The sequence below is a fragment of the Acinonyx jubatus genome, chromosome A2 (genome assembly GCF_027475565.1).
Source record: "Acinonyx jubatus isolate Ajub_Pintada_27869175 chromosome A2, VMU_Ajub_asm_v1.0, whole genome shotgun sequence".
Classification (NCBI taxonomy): Eukaryota; Metazoa; Chordata; class Mammalia; order Carnivora; family Felidae; genus Acinonyx; species Acinonyx jubatus.
In genome coordinates, this window is record NC_069383.1 from 95000340 (window position 1) to 95016886 (window position 16547).

The 16547-nt window shown below is 40.0% G+C and overlaps 1 long non-coding RNA gene across 4 annotated transcripts; it reads right to left on the reverse strand.

Annotated features, from left to right (window-relative positions):
- Positions 1-894: 894 nt before the first annotated feature.
- Positions 895-12211, reverse strand: LOC128314824 (uncharacterized). Of its 4 annotated transcripts, none has more exons than XR_008296922.1 (7): positions 11419-12211; positions 10942-11099; positions 9861-10006; positions 9623-9695; positions 6210-6330; positions 5410-5589; positions 895-1135 (listed from the first exon to the last, which is right to left on the reverse strand). It is a non-coding gene; the product is annotated as an uncharacterized LOC128314824 (long non-coding RNA). The 4 variants fall into 4 exon arrangements; XR_008296921.1 differs by having other exon boundaries at positions 5410-5611; XR_008296920.1 differs by lacking the exon at positions 9623-9695 and having other exon boundaries at positions 5410-5611.
- Positions 12212-16547: the final 4336 nt, after the last annotated feature.

The window sequence follows — 16547 nt, forward strand, 5'->3', positions numbered from 1 at the left end:
CAATTTTTGGAAACTTACCCATTCATTTGGAGGTGCACAAAACACATCAGGCCCTGGGATTATGTTTGCATAATATAGTATAAACTTAGAGGTCCCGGCCAGTTTGGATCTACAAAAATAGTGTAGCAGCATTCTGAGTCATATGACGATAAGGGTAGAGTTGTCTATAAGGGGCACAGGAGTTTGGGAGAATATTAAGTGAAGGTAAATATTTATTAAAGAGCAGCAGGACCAGAAATTCCACCAAAGAGCAGTTATATTCAAAGTAGAGGTTAAAAAAATATATATATATATACACATATATATGTACATATATATGGATGTTAAAAATATATATGAATATACATTAATATATATATATTCATGATGGTGATTAAATTATGGGCTAAAATTGAGGTAAAAATGACAGACCCACGGCCCTTTCATAAAGTGATATTGCTCTTTGCATTCTGACCCACACCTAATACGCACGGCAACCAGGTCAGCCTCGCTCTATTTCACCAGCAGCATAGTCTCAGCCCCTGTGAGCCATGGCAGGCACCATGGAACAGCAGTGCAGTTACACCCAAAGACCAGGGACCACAGCATCCCTTTGGTATGGAGTGGTTTAGCCCGTTCGGTTGACCACAAGCCACTGGCTTCAATGATGCCATTCGGTAACTAAAGACATATTTTTTAAAAAGAAAAGAAACAAGCCACTGGAATAAGAGAGTCAGGAAGCAGGCGCGCTTTGGAGAAAGGCAGCCTGGTGTGTTTCATTCCTGGCCGCACCATTGTGTGACCTAGGGAAAGCTCTTAACCTCTCTGGGACCCAATTTCCTCATCTGTAAAATGGGGCATGATCTTCCCTCGGAATTGTTGTGAGGAATCTATGAAATTATGCACACAAAGATCTTTGTACAGTGTTTGGCACATGGCAAATGCTCTTTAGATGTAAGCTACCATCATATATAATTAGTTGTAATGGTGGAGAAGAATTGGATGCTTCTCTGCTGAATCCAGGGACTGTGGCTACATGGTGTCCTACACACAGAGTCCAGTCCCTTCGCTGATTAGAAGAAACCATGCTTTATCCCTTCTGTGAGCACAATTTAACTCTCTTCTTTCAGAGACTTGGATGTCCGCAGGCTGTCTCCTAAGAAATGAAGCAGGAAAACATTTATTATCTCGGGGAATTTTCCCTGGTTCTGGGTGCAGCCCAAACCATCCAGACAGAGACGCCTTTGTAGACACTCTGACGATGTATCCACTTCTCTAGGGCAGAGTCACTTTAAGCAAGCTGACAAGACTGATGTATATGCCAGAATGCTACAGACAGAGGTATTCGTGTAATCTATAGGACTCCATACATGTACTATTTATCTCACTGTAATAACACAGCAATATGAAGGGAGTGCCCACATACTGATTTTCAGTGCAGGTGACTCTACAAGCGTTTCCATGTTCCACGCCTGTGGGGTCAGTGCACGGTGACGCCGTAGGCTGAGTTTCACAGGAAGAAAGGGCAGGATCAGAGCGAGATTTTGGCTGAACATGGAATCAAACAAAGAAGAATGATTGGAAGGGAATGTTTGCAAGGATCAACCTAATCCATTCCACCACAGGAAGACTGTGTGTTGCTGCCAAAAAACACAGCAATCCCTGAGCTCCGTTGGTTATAATACTCTCCATCTCTCCCCACGTGCAGGGTAATCTTGCCAATGGGTCTGGAATTTTTGTAGTCCCTTGGCCCCTTAATTCTGTCTCCCCACTCATCCCTCCAATGAGCTATGTTTTTTAGTGATTCTCTTCTGTTGGTCAATCGCCTGCTCTGGATAGACTTGTTTGCTGTTTAGTCATATTAATATCAGGAGTCAGGTAAAGAGTTAATGAGCACGAGGACAAGGTGATCTCATTTTCTTTAGGATATTTCTATAATCTCTAAGCCATTCTATGTTCTTTTTGTCTGATGGCAGCTGACGTCCAGTTATATCTAAGTTATTGCAAGATTTATAGACTTCCTCCAGTACTGCCAATAAAAATGAATCTCTCTAGAGATTCCTACATTTTTTTCCTCTTTCATTATCTTCTCACATCCCCTTGACATCCTTCTTCTTCTTCCAAATCTCAAGTGGCACAAAGGTCACAGTTCTCTACAGGGCATCTTTAGGCTGGAAGTGAGAAAGAAAACTCTGCCCTTCCTTAGGCCCATTCTCACCCACATGTGCAGCAATAACCGCTCCAGAGGATGCGGCAAAGAAAGAGCAGGTAATATCCCTCACACCAGCAAGTATCCTTTAGAAGTTTGTTTTAGGCAAGAAAATTAATTTAGGATTGGGACCCCAGCCTTATGCTGGCAAAAGTTGCATTTTATCAGGTTGATACATGAATTGATCGTGCAAGAATAGAGGGGTGTGACAGAGATATCTGTGACTGCCCATAAGGGTTCTGCTGGTCCCAAAGAGAATGAAGTTTGTGTCAGAGGACATGCAAAGTCATCACAAATATATGTCACATTTGTGTTTCCAGCTTAATTGCTCATGGCTAAATAGAAAATAATAGAAATGAGGTTTTGTTGACATAAAGCATGAAACTTTGTCCTGGGAACTTTTGTCCTCCAAATAATTCCCAGCAATGTGGACTTTGGAAGGTGACTGACTGTGTGGAGTTTTAACAGGAAGAGTAAAGAGAACCAATTTAGAGGCTAAGAAAATTTCACAATGCCAGTGGACATTAGTGATTTCTTCTTTGTAGCATCAAAGGTGGAGGAGACGTAACTGCTCAGGAGGGGGAAACAGAGGCACTTTTCGTGCTGTCAGCGTCTTTCCTTTTCAAGGTCTCCACGATATGTGGTCCAGGTAAATCCAGTCAAAGATTACATTGCTCAGCTTACTACGGTACCAGGGAACGCTGTCCTGCTGAAACACAGGGTCTTCTGGAAGACTTCATTTCTCAGCATTGTACTGGACTGTTGTTTTTGGAAAATGATGTAATGGATCTACTGAAATAACACCCTCTGTCAATGCAATTGTGTCTGTGAAACCATCTAGCTGCTCTAATGAACATAAACTTTGAGCTATACTCATTTAAGAGTAAGGTTACCAAGTGGATACTTAGAGGTGTCCCCGGGTGAAACCCATGGCTGCCTCTTCTCATTTTCCTCCTGTGCACTTGATCATTTTCTTTCCCACATACCCTTCATTTTCTTGGCTCTCTTTAGGAACTGCTTCCAACTTGCTTGAAATTGTTTGGGGCATTTTGTGTTTCTTCTCTTTCTCCTGCAGGTTCCCTAGTAAACCATTCTTAAGCTCCTTTCCCTCATTGCTTCTCTCTGTTAACCTTCTGCCCACTTTCCTCTTCTATCAATACTCGCCAGTGTGTCTGCCTTCCAAGGAAGTCAAATAAAATATCTACTAATTGTTGGGGCACAAACTGCTTTCTTCATGTTGCCAGAGATTTATTTAGCTTAATTTCTTGAGTCTTATGCTTCACACGCAATCCCACGATCTAGACCTCCACCAAGAGTTCACAGAAAAAATTCCAAAATGAGGCATTTCTAAAACAGGTGCAGGGGGTTGGGATCAGTTAGAGATGAGTCTTGTTAAAAATGAAAATGAAGCATATTAAAAATTTTAAGAGTTTATTTGAGCAAAAATGGATTAAAATTGGGCAGCACCAGACCAGAAGTAGTTAAAAGCCTTCCAATGACAGGAGCTGGTAGAAAGACTTTTCTAGAGAAGGGGAAAAGCTAGGAAATTATTTGATTGACTATAGCACAAGTGTCTGTCTTATTTGTGAAAACTTGGTTGGCTATTTGTGACTGGCTGTCCTTAGGTTTTTGATCTCTTACCTGTGAGGCATTTCAGGCTTAGGTTTTCGTTTGCTTACTTTTGTTCCTAAGTCATCAAAGCCACCTCAGTCTAATGGTCTCCTTCTCGGATTCACAATTCCCCCCTTTTGATCATCCTCTCACACGTGAGAGATTGGCCAAGGATTTGGTCTCAGTGACATTCTTAGTCACCATCAGGGTGAAGTTGTTCCTGTCTTATCACAAAAGCAGTAGGCTATGATGTCAGGTCCATGGAAGAATTGTTTTTTCTGTTCATCTCACTGTTCATCTTGTTTCTCTTTCTCTAAGCACAGTGAGACCATCTGACATACTGCTGATGGCCATGAACATGTACTTAAGACCCCTGAGAGAACACAACACACCAGGGAGATTATGGTGATGACTCTCAGGAGAAGACAAGAGACTAAAATATGTGCCTTAGTCAGGGCCCCCGTGAACCAAACCAGTTGGTGTCAAATGAATCAAAGAATGTACCCCAAGGGGCATCAACCTATTTTAGCCAAGAGAACTGTTTTCCAGTGTCTTGCATTTGCTACAATCCCAGAGATGTTGGTCCAGGTAAAGCAGGAGGTATTTGCTATGGCACAGTCTCCTCCTCGTTCAGTCAATAAATAATCTAAAGCAATTCTATGATCTAAAACCACCTTAGCAAGAGAGCCTAGGGACTTCTTTTGTGCAGCTATGGCCTTAGCAGTTTAGTCAGCAGTAGTTGCCAGGGTTAAGGAGCGGTGTCTTTCCATGCATTAGCAGAGAGAAAAAGCAAATGGCAAAAGAGCAAAAGGAAGAGAGTTTTCATATTGGAGATGAAGATCTCGATCTGTGATCTTGGGAGAACTGTCCACTTTAAAATGTTGTCTGCTTCTGGGGAGAACTCCTCCCGAGTCAATTTTAATTTTAGATCTCCAGCTGGTGTGTAGTTCCAAGAGTCGAGAGAAGCCTTTTTAATTGGGAGATATGGACCCAAGTGTCAAGGCCCTGGAGTTTAGTCTTGGAGTTTACCATCTGGGTAGTGTTCCAGGTTTGGTCCTTTCCTACAAGGTTCAAGGGCAGTCTTTGTTCTTGGTGACTCCAAGTCAGAAAGGTAGGCAAAAATTGGAAAATATTACTTTGGGGAGTCACACCCAGATATTTGAGAAAACTAGAAGAATTCAGAATCCAGTGCAGTTTGCAAGTATATAACAAAACCTCAATGACAGGGAACAGGACTAGAATTTAATACCCACAAGGGTGTGCTATACAGTTTTCCATTGACATATAATTTTTCTCTCTGCTAATGTTACACCCACTTGTATCAAGGTTAATCAAAGCAAGACTAAATTTGCTTGCAAAATAAGTCCCGTTTCATTAAATTTGGCCAATTTACATAAGAGCAGCAAGAATAGTGACTGACCATATAGGCTCTTTTTAAGGCAATTTTGCTGGGACTTTTCATTAAGGAATTCAAGGTTGGACTTTTAAAAGGCATCTCAGGACTAAGAAGCCAAGCCATCAGATTTTTCCTAGAATATCTATAGATTTGGGTGAATTGCTCTCTTTCTCAGGTCCCCTGGGCCTGCCAGGAAGTGACCTTTATTACTCACCTGGGAAAGCTTGGAACCCTGTAAGCAAGATACCAGGTGGTTTTCCTAAGAGGCTTTATTGGTTCCATCAACCTTAGTTCCTTAAAACTGTCTGGGCACATCTGATTATATGCACACCATTCTTAAAGATGACATTCTAGTCAAAGCCTTCATAATATAACCAGTATTTCTTATTGTGTCCTGGTAGAAGGAGAACAGATTCCTACTGAACATAAGCAAATAACCATATTACTATGAAAATAAGAAGAGTCAATAAGTTTCTGGAGGGATCAGGTAGGGAGACAAAGTAAATGTTTCAATTTTGTTTCAAAGGTATATTGTACCAAACTGCTGTAAGTCATAGATGGCTTAAGAGAAAAGAGTAAGTCATAGATGGCTTAAGAGAAAAGAGAAAAGGGTTTCCTTAAACCTACAAAATCAAATCATTAAAGAACCAGCAATGTTTCAAATGGAGAGTCATTGAAAATTATAATCATCTTCGGGGCGCCTGGGTGGCTCAGTCGGTTGGGCATCCGACTTTGGCTCAGGTCGTGATCTCGCGGTCCTTGAGTTTGAGCCCTGCGTTGGGCTCTGTGCTGATGGCTCAGAGCCTGGAGCCTGTTTCAGATTCTGTGTCTCCCTCTCTCTGACCCTCCGCCGTTCATGCTCTGTCTCTCTCTGTCTCAAAAATAAATAAACGTTAAAAAAATTTTTTTTAATTAAAAAAAAATTATAATCATCTTCAGTTCATTCAATCTCATGTTAGTAGTTCTGGTTCTGCCCGAATACAGCTTTTCCATTAGACTTCTGGAAATTCTTACCCTATTGTTTAGTGGTATAATCTCCAAGTCACCAGAAACCTGTATTCCAGAGTACTTGTCAGGATGTCTCCACGAATCTCCCTGAAGACAAAGAACTTTTGCAAAGTCAAACGGTAACTGTCTGTAGAGAACGAAAAGACTTAAGTAAATGTCCATGGCTGCAGATCTCATGAGAGTTCACTTCACAGGAAAAGTTAGGGATTTCTGTGGCATACCACAATTTACGATAATAATTAGACATCGAGGGTACTGACAAGTTACTATGAACTTCAATTTCTGGAACACCTTTATTCGTAGCAAATGTCCATGCACATATAGCTTCAGAAGATTTATCATCACTTCTTATTTGACAAGGCTTCCCATGTAATTGAACATGACAAATACACCTAATTAGTCTAACATCTCCTTTACAAGGTGAAAGACAAATCCATTGAGATTTTCCAGGGACCTTTGACAAACCTCAAAGTTAGTCTGAGGTCAAAGAGCTCCAATTAGACTTTTATTTTTAGAAAACTGTCAAAATGTCAAAAATTTTGAACATTTGATTAAATAAGATCACAGATCATTGTGAAATAATGCTTAATTATCTATTTAACTGAAGTGACAATAGAAGATTGTAAAGGCAAATAAAGAAGATTACATGGTTGTGAAAAAAACTGAGCTCTTTTAATACTGAGAAGACTAGTGGGGCGCCTGAGAGGCTCAGTCGATTAAGCATCCGAATCTTGGTCTCAGCTCAGGTCATGATCTCACGGTTTGTGGGTTCAAGCCCCGTATCAGGCTCTGTGCTGGCAGCACATCCTGCTTGGGATTCTGCCTCTCTCTCTCTGTCCCTGCCCCTCTGTCTCTTGTGTGTGCCCGCTCTCTTTCTCAGAATAAATAAACTTAATGTTTTTTTTTTTTTTTTAAATACTGAGATGACTAGTTTTCCCAAGTAATCAAAGACCTGGTAAAAGGAAAGGAAGCACAGGAAATTATGTTGGTAAGACACAAAATCTTTACTTTCCAGGGAGATTACCCAAAATGTAAAGAAAAACTTTGCATGATACCTTATCAAGAGCAGTCCGATAGGCCAAGAAATCTCTCTGTTTTTAACAGAGAGAAAAACCAAATTTTAATTTTGTACCAGTGTACTTTGGATATTAAGGCTCACTCTTACAACTTAAATAAATCCATTTTCTCTCAGCCAGTTTGACCACACATCAAATTTCTTATCCAGTGGTCCTTTTCCAGAAGCCCTCTACAACTTTTTGTATCTATTCAGGTTTCATGCTGAATTTTTCTCTTTCTCATTCTGGAACAACCATTCTAATTTAGGTCAAAATTACTCTCTTTTTCCCTTAGCAAAAACATGTCCTCCATATATTTCCTTATTCAAAAAACACATCTTACTTACCTTACCTCCTTTTCATACACAGTTGTTACCTTTCACCCTTATTATCTCTAGTAGTTTTAATTACATATATTGACTAGAATTCTTTAAAAAAAATTTGTTGATGTTTATTTTTGAGAGAGACAGAGTGTGAGTGGGGGAGGGGCAGAGAGAGAGGAAGACACAGAATCCGAAGCAGGCTCCAGGCTCCGAACTGTCAGCACAGAACTTGATGTGGGACTCGAACTCATGAATCATGAGATCATGACCTGAGCTGAAGTCAGATGCTTACCTGACTGAGCCACCCAGGTGCCCCTATTGATTAGAATTCTTAACTGCTAGAAAATTTAATTTCTAGTGAAAACCAAAAAAATGAGCAATTGTGTTTCACCAGCATTCTGTGGGTTGGCAAATTTATCAGTACATTCCATAATTTCTGAAAGTACGTTCTTAGCAAATTTTTCAATGTGGCACAAGACATGTTTACTAACAGACCCAAATATCTTCAGTTCATCTATAATAAAAAGCCAAGAGTAGATAAATCTATGTTTAGTGATTAATGTTTTAGTGTTTTATCTTATTTAGAAATGATCTAGATATTCAGTCAATATCCATCATTTAACCTAACTTAGTATAACTTTAAGGTTTCAAGTTACCAAAGAAATTTGGAAACTATTTTGAAGGTGGCCTAACACAAAACACAATTATTTGTTGAGAAGTTTATTTATAAACTTTTATCTTGCTTACATAGATTTACCTGTTCTTTGAAAAAAACACATTTTCCATAGAATTTATTTTATCTATTTTTTTATGCTGTACCTTTTATTCACATGACTTCTTCATTCCATAACTGGAAGCTTATATTTCCCACTCCCCTTAATCCATTTTGCACATCCTTTTTCCCCTAACCCCTCTGGTAACCAGTGAGGGGTAGGGTTAGGGTTAGGGTTAGGGTTAGGGTTAGGGTTAGGGTTACAGTTAGGGTTATCAGTTTGTTTTCTGTATTTATAGGTCTGATTCTGCTTTTTATTTGTTTCTTTGCTTGCTTTTTTCTTAGATTCCACATATGAATGAAATCATAACGCATTTGGATTTCTCAGGCTGACTTATTTCACTTAGCATAATACCCTTTATGTCCACCCATGTTGCTGCAGATGACATGATCTCATCCTTTCCCTTTTTCACGGCTGCAAAATATTCCATTCCACATATATATCATAACTTTCTTACTCATTCATCTACCAATGAAGCCTGGGTTGGTTCCATATCTTGGCTAATATAAATAATGTGGCAAAAAATATAGGAATGCACATATCTTTTCAAAATAGTGTTCTTGTTTTCTTTGGGCAAATACCCAGTAGTGGATTATTGGATCATATGGTAATTCTGTTTTTAATTTTTTATGGGACCTCCATACCATTTTCCACAGTGGCTGCACCAATTTACATTCCCACCAACAGTGTACATTGTTTCTTTTTCTCCACGTTCTTGCTAATACTTTTTATTTCTCGTATTTTTGATTTTAGCCATTTTGACATGTGTAAGTTATAGCTTATTGGGGTTTTAATTTGCATTTCCCTGACAAGTAGTGATGTTGAGCATCTTTTCATGTGCCTGTTGGCCTTCTCTATGTCTTCTTTGGGAAAATGTCTATTCAGCTTCTCTGCCCATTTTTTAACTGGATTGTTTGCTTTTTTAGAGTTAATTTATCTGTTCTTAACTATTATAAATTAGCTAACTCATGAAAATTTCATTATACTTTAAACAGCTAACCATCATCTTAAGTTCTTTTTTTTCTGACAAATTTTATAACAGATAATATAAGCATATGAGACTTTTTGTAAACCCAGGTAGAATAAAATTTGTATGTGTGCATTATATTTAATGTTGACAACTCTGAAGATGTGCCTGTTTTAATTAAACCAACAAAACTTACACTAGTTTTTATTTACCAAAGACTTTCCTAGATGATGTAAACTTGAAAACATTTGGACTAGCTTCTGTATTTCTGAGAGAACACTTAATTTATATGAGCACTTACTTTTCTTTAGACCAATTAGAGCTTTCACAAATGAAGTCTGGTGATATCATCTGGCAATACAATAGTGATACATCTATGACATGCATAAACATGTAGACAGATAAAACAAAGAGATTTTTAGCTTTTATTTTAAAATTTTAGCCATTGAACAGATATGATAAATATAAAACTTACTAGTTTACAAAAGAAGAGTTGGGCCCCAATTGTGTTTCTGGCAGATGGGATGAGTTAAACTTACCTGCTTAGATGGGTTAGACTTTTTGCTAATAATTGTGGAGAAGCCCTTAAAGATTTTTCATTCACTTAGTCTCCAAATAGCTTTTCTTCCAAATAAAAACGATCTCCTTGAAGCTTGCATTTCACCCAAAGATATCACTCCGGTCCCTACAGAAAACCAGGTAGAACATTTGTATCTCAAAGGCACGGAGAAAAGACATGTTTTCTCCAAGAAGTTTTGTTTCCAGTGTCTTGATCTTTGACAATATCTGCAAGCATTTTGATATGAAAATGGAGGGCTTGGGGATTAATAAAAATAACAAGTGGGCTTTGAACCAGACTAAATTTGTAAGACCAACACAGTTGCTTTTAATTCTTAAAAAAAAATGGGGTTGCAATGAAAATGATATAGAAGGGCTCATGCATCCGTCCAACCACATTATCTCCCGTTTGCTTCTTTACACAAGGGAGATGATTTCCAACTAAGAAGGAAATCAGAAAATTTCGATCCCATTTTATCTTAGGTGAGAAGGTCCTGTTAGATTCTGAATATCGACTTCCAATTTGACCACCCTCTGACCATAGAACTCATTTAAAAAAAATCCCTTTCAAATATTTTATTATCAGGTTTTAACCTGGACAAACAGTAAATATTCCTGGAATTCTTTAACTCTTTCTTTTCCCTTTTCCTTTTAAACCAAAGGAATACCGAGGAAGTGAATTGAAATCAGAACCAGTAAGTTTTCTATGGCTTAACTACAGACATAAGTGTCCCAGTTTGGATGCAAAAGACACAGCTGTACCAAGATCCAGAACCGCTTGCAAAGATAACCAAAAGAAAGAAAGACTTAGGCAATTCCCATGAGAGCTGCCAGCAGTCAGTAGGATGCTAAACTGAAAATCATATTCTCAGGATCCCTAACTCAAGAACCTCCCTGCCCCAGGCAGACCGAAAGCCAGGTCGGTTCTCAGGACACAAAATGAGACAAACAAGAAAGCAATAGCTGTCCCTGGGAGAGAAAGGATTGACAATCAATGGGTACCCCAAAACCAAATTCGCAACAGTCTTAATTTAGAACAAAAGGGACAATATGAAATATCACCTCCTTCTCTTGACTGGGCCCTACAGATAGAGATCCAGGAAGCTGACTTGATTAAGAATTCTCACTCTCCAACGGTTTCTGCTAATTTTCCCAGGATCCCATGTGCAGGTTCCAGAGTGAATGATGTGTCTTTGTGTTCCCATCTGCATTGCCAGAAACTGTAGGGGAAGAAAAATAATTTCTCTCTACATTTCTGAGTTCTTGGCTGAGAACCCTTTTTCTCCAGGCCACCTTATAAATGGATAAGCTTATCCAGGTTACAAGTTTTCCACTGTGGCAACGGTAACTCTAGATTATGTTTGGTAAGATTAGCCCATTTGTTCAAACACAGGTCTGGGACTATAATTTTTATACATAAAGTTAGAGACAATAGGCCCACATGGATGAGTCCCAGACTCTCTGCCTTTGAAGGAACCCATTTCCTTTCCCCCCCTTCTTTAAAAAACAAAAACAAAAAACAAAAACACAAAACTTTACCTGAGTCTTGGCTTCCCACTGGACCCAGTTTTAAGTTTGACTCAGTTTGCCTCTGGACTCAGTCTGGTAAAAGAAATGCTCACATAAAGTCTGACAGTTCATGATGCAAAAGCTGTGGAGCTGGGATGCCTGAACGGGACTTACCTGGACATCCAGATGTAGAGAAAATTAGTGAGCACCATGGGCTAAGTGGGTACCTATGCCTGCTCTTTGCTTTTGCCCCTGGGGGACCACTGGGGTCTCCTTCAGATCCCTCTTCTGACACCAGAACTGCTAAAAGGTCAGCAGAGGCATGTTAAAATTTTTAATTGTTTTGAGCAAAACTGACTTAAATTGGACAGTACCCAGTCGGAGTGGTTAGGAGCCCTCCACTAGTAAGAGCTAAGGGAAAGACTTTTATAGAAGAGAGGCAGGGGCAACGCAAGGAAATTATTTGGCCGTAACTTAGGTGGCTGACTTATTGGGGAAAGTCCCATTGGCTGTTTGTGATTGGTTGTCCTTAGGTTTTGATGTTTTAACCTCGAAGCATTTCAAGCATAGGATTTAGTTTGCTTATATGGGTTACGAAGGCATTAAAGTCTTAGTCTAATGGCCTCCTTGTAACTTAATCTAACAGTATGGATCTTCAGTCAGCCTGTTCCTTCATAAAAACAAAAACAAAAGGCAAATATAAAAAAATGGTGGGTTTGGGGGCACCTGAGTGGCTCAGTCAGTTAAGCGTCTGACTCTTGGTTTTAGCTCAGGTCATCATCTCATGGTTCGTGGGTTCAAGACCCACATCAGGCTTTGAGTTAACAGCATGGAGCCTTCTTGGGATTCTGTCTCCCTCTCTCTCTTTCTGCCCTTCTCCCCTTACTCTCTCTCTCTCTCTCAAAAATAATAAATAAATGAACATTAAAAACAATGATGGGTTTGGCAATAATGACCTCAGATGTTACGTATGTAAGCTTATCTAGCACATCCCTGGCACTCAGCAAATGCTGAGAAAGGAGCAGTTTTCTCCCCTTTCCTATCAACCCCTGAACTTGGAAGCATGACTTTGTTACCTCTTATTTCTTATAACTTTTCCTCCTCCTCTCACTGTCCACATGCCTTCTACCAAATCGATGTTTTCTCTGAATGAAGGTTTTGCACTCCAATTTCCCCTCTCCCAAGTATGCACTCATCGTGCAGGGCATTCAACAAATACCGTACCTTTTTAAAGTGCTGAGTACATGATTCACAAGTCCTATTTTGTGTTTTTTTGCTCTTATATAGGCACAAAATTAGTCATATTGTCCCAAAGAAAGCTGTAGTTTCATAAGAGAAAGCCACAAGAGATGCTAAGCTTAAGCTGGGTGGAAATACATTTGGGGTCCCCCTCCTGCTGTTCTCACCCCATCCCCACATCCCACTACATCCTGCTTTACTTGCTTTTTTGGGTGGAGGAACGGCAGGGCACAGGGGATTAGGAGTTCCCGGAAAATAATTGAAAACTTGTCCACAGCTAGACTTCAGATAATTAATAATAATGATAATTTTTAATTTGTTGTATCTTACTCCCCCCAGGGCTTCTTCTAAAGCTGTAATGATGCATTCCATCGTGTAATCACCAGGATCCTGTGAGGCAGGTCCTCTGAATACGCCCACATTAGGTAGGGAGGCAGGTCAGAGAGGAAACAGAGGCAAATTAGATGCTGTGCCCAAAGTCACATGGTGGGACTTGACCTCAAGCAGTCAGGGTGTTGAAAGCTCGAAGGTCAGAGAAGGAGTGGAATCATAGAGGGGAATCTAAATGTTAATGGGATCCTGGAGGAATCTGGAGGACAATTCTATCCTGGGAGGGAAGGAATTGAGGGGTGATTAGCCAGCCACAGGGCCTGAGGTTGAGAGGATAGTCATTCTGGTTGGTCTTCAGGTATTTGGTATTTGCCTCCAGGCTAATCCAGCTCACCTACCCTGAACCCCACAGTACAGACCTGATTGGCAGAGGATGTGGCCAGGAAGCCTGGCGCTCGTGGCTTGCTGGGCCGCTGAGGGTCCTGCTTTATTTATTTAAATTTTTGTTTAAATTTTATTTAAATCCAAGTTAGTTAACACATAGGGTAATAATAATTTCAGGAATAGAATTTAGTGACTCATCATTACATAGAACATCCAGTGCTCATCCCGACAGGTGACCTCCTTCATGCCCCTCACCCATTTAGCCCGTCCCCCCCCCACACCTCCCCTCCAGCAACACTCAGTTTGTTCTCTGTATTTATGAGTCTCTTATGGTTTGCCTCCCTCTCTGTTTTTAATCTTATTTTTCCTTCCTTTCCCCTATTTTCATCTGTTGTGTCTCTTAAATTCCACATATGAGTGAAATCATATGATATTTATCTTTGGGGGGGGGTTCTGTTTTGAAGTGTAGTGAGTTGTCCCTGCCCCACCAGCAGGGTTTGAGAAAACTTGCTTCCTTCTACTCACACTTGACATCTTCAGGTGTTTTCATCTCTGTCAAATTAGCATAGGAAGGACATTCTCTCACTGTTTGACTTAGTATTCCTTGTTTGCTGGAAAGGAAGAGTATTTTTCTGTGTATTTAGCAACGGTTTTTATTTCTTCTCTGAATTGTCTGCTTATACCTTCTGCCCATGTTTTCATTTTTTTCTCCTATCCTGTTTGCCTTTCCCTTATCGATCTGTAGGAGGTTTTTTGCTGTTGTTGTTTTTAATACATAATTCTGGATAATAATCCAGAACATGTTGCAGCTTGTTATGTATGTTGTAAATATTTCTTCTCTGCTTCTCATTTATATTTCAACTAATTCAAAGTGTTCTGTGTTGTACAGAAGTTCCCTACAGAAACATTCACTCATGTGAGCAAGGATATTTAATTTATGGTAGTGAAACTTGTAATCAGGGGGAAAAGCTGAAGCAACTTGAATTTCCTTCAGCGGTGGAAGCCTACTTAAATTGTATGCATTCATTCTGTGGCCTGCTTTGTAGCACTTAAAAAGAATGAATGAATCTCCTTTTATTAATATAGAAATACCCTCTAAACGTATTGTGGTGTGAAAAGCAGATTACAGAATGAGAGCTTAATACTTACTGTTTATTAAAAATATATGTAGACAAGTAACAATACTAGTATTTTTGACACACACACACACACACACACACGTGAGAGAGAGATTGAGAACAGAGCCTGGAGATATAGCTTGCTTTCTTTCATTATAGGAATATAAAGATACTCCGATGAGAATAGTTCTTGAAAATATATACAAAAATTAAAAACCATGGTTACTTCTGTGGAGAAGGGGGTGATAAAAGATGTAGGGGTAGTAAGGGCCTCTGCCTTATCCATGATAGTTTAAAAATTTACAAGGATATTGTTCATGAACTTTGTATAACTTAAATTAATTTTCAAAAAAGGAAAGAAGTGAAATAAGTCAGACAGAGAAAAACAGATATTGTATACATGGAATCACTTATGCATGGAATTTTTTTAAAGTTTATTTATTTTGAGAAAGAGAGAAAGAGCAAACAGGGGAGGGGAAGAGCAAGAGAAAGAGTCCCAAGTAGGCTCCTTGCTGTCAGCACAGAGACCAACACGGGGCTCGATCTTGCAAACATGAGATTATGACCTGAGCTGAAATCAAGAGTCAGAGGCTTAACCGACTGAGCCACCCAGGTGCCCCATTTACACATGGAATTTTGAAAAGCCAAACTCATGAAGCAGAGAATATTATGGTGGTTGCCAGAGGCTGGGGTTTGGGGAACGTGGGTAGGTGCTGGTCAAACGGTCCAAACATCCAGTTATAAGATACATGACTTCTGGGGCACCTGGGTAGCTTAGTCGGTTAAGCATCCGACTTCAGTTCAGATCATGATCTCATGGTTTGTGGGTTTGAGCCCTGCGTCCAGCTCTATGCTAACAGTTCAGAGCCTAGAGTCTGCTTCAGATTCTGTCTCCCTCTCTCTCTGCCCTCCCCTGCTCACACTCTGTCTCTCTCAAAAATAAATAAATATTAAAAAAAAAAAGTGAGTTCTGAGGATGTAACCTCCACACCACAGCGTGGTGACTACATTAATCATACTGCATTGTATACTCGAGGGTTGCTAAGAGAGTGGATCTCGAATGTTCTCACCATATGCACACAGAAAATGTAACTATGTGAAGTGATGAATGCCTTAGCTAATCTTATTGTGGTAATCATTTCACAAGTGTATACATGTATCAAATCATCATGTTGAACTCCTTAAACTTACACAATGTTACATGTCAATTCTAAGTCAGTAAGGAAAAAGAAAATAAGAAAGAGGAAGGCATTCCCATACTAGTGGTAGAAAAGTTAGAAGAGGCAACTCAGAAACCTGGGCACCAGTCAGTAGCTGAGAGTGATAATAATAATGCATAAACAGCAGCAAGAAACTGCAAACGCTTGCATGGCACTCGCCACACCGTTCCGAGCACTTTGCGTGCATTGCCTCACTTAATCCTCAAAAAAGTGTCATTATTTCCAACAGGCACACAGCCAGGCTCCGGATCCTACCTTCTACCATGAACTCACACCAAAGAGCTTTCTCTTAACAGAATAACACCTCCGTAGAGTAATGCTGACAAATGAAGTTCGCGGTCTCTAAAGTCTCGCGTTGTTTGCGCTTCCGGTTTCCGGAAGCCAGACAGGGAATGCGGGGCCACCTGACCAGAAGAGTCCAGGAGAGGGGAGAAGGCCTTTCTGTGTGTGGCTGCCTTCACGCTTTTCCCTGGCTTTGCCAGCCACCCTGCCTATTTCTGGCCCACGTGTGGAGAGATTCTACCCCATGTACTTTTTCCTTAGTCTCTGTAAGGCCTTGAGAAAAGGAGATGGTTTCCCACAGTCCCTAACTAGCAGGTGAGTACACTCTAATTTTGTTTGCAAATTCCGCAATTCAAATTTATTTCTCTCTCCTCTTACCAAAACCTTTCAAGACCAATGGAAACGCAGTAATGACCATTTCAAGAAGGTGGAAGGGCAATCAGCATTTCGTGAGCCCTTCTTTTGTACCAGACACTGTGTTGGGCACATGGTATAAGTTCTAGTTCTGTCAGCTAATACAGTCTTTACTCCTGGTTCCCCAGTGAAGGAAGTGAAGGGAACAGCTGAAGTGGCTTTTCCACTACTC